This window comes from Fulmarus glacialis, unplaced genomic scaffold (genome assembly GCF_000690835.1).
Source record: "Fulmarus glacialis isolate BGI_N327 unplaced genomic scaffold, ASM69083v1 scaffold562, whole genome shotgun sequence".
Lineage (NCBI taxonomy): Eukaryota > Metazoa > Chordata > Aves > Procellariiformes > Procellariidae > Fulmarus > Fulmarus glacialis.
The window spans coordinates 16060-16484 of record NW_009197046.1 but is presented as its reverse complement, the minus strand read 5'-3'; the positions used below and the strand labels follow the sequence as shown (position 1 = coordinate 16484).

Below are 425 nucleotides of genomic sequence, written 5' to 3'. Positions count from 1 at the left end.
CTCATCAGCGTAGGAGCAGGCTGCATGTCCTGTGTTTGATGGTCTTGTGCACAGTAGACTGATGATCAGATTAGGATGCTTTACAAATCAATATGCAATTATCATGATTACAATGAAGATTTTAGGAGATTATTTGCAAGATTAGTTTTAAAGAATAAGGCAAGATGACATTCTTACACTTCAGAGACTTTGCAGACAACTTAAACTTGCATATCAACTGAATTTGAGAATAGCTGCTGATGAAAACCCACTTCTACACTAATGATGAAAATTCTGATCTGTCCAGAGACAAAGAATGCAGTGAGTTAGCACTGCTGGCTCCTTTATGCTACCAGAAAACATCTTTGGTCAAACTTTCACAGTAAGGAAGAAAAGACCCACGATCATAGAATCATAGAATCATAGAATCACTAAGGTTGGAAAAG

The 425-nt window shown here is 37.2% G+C and overlaps 1 protein-coding gene across 1 annotated transcript in view; it reads right to left on the bottom strand.

Moving 5' to 3' along the window:
* Window positions 1-425, bottom strand: part of ANO4 (anoctamin 4) — a 53023-nt gene that overhangs the window by 43728 nt on the left and 8870 nt on the right. The window lies entirely within an intron of this gene.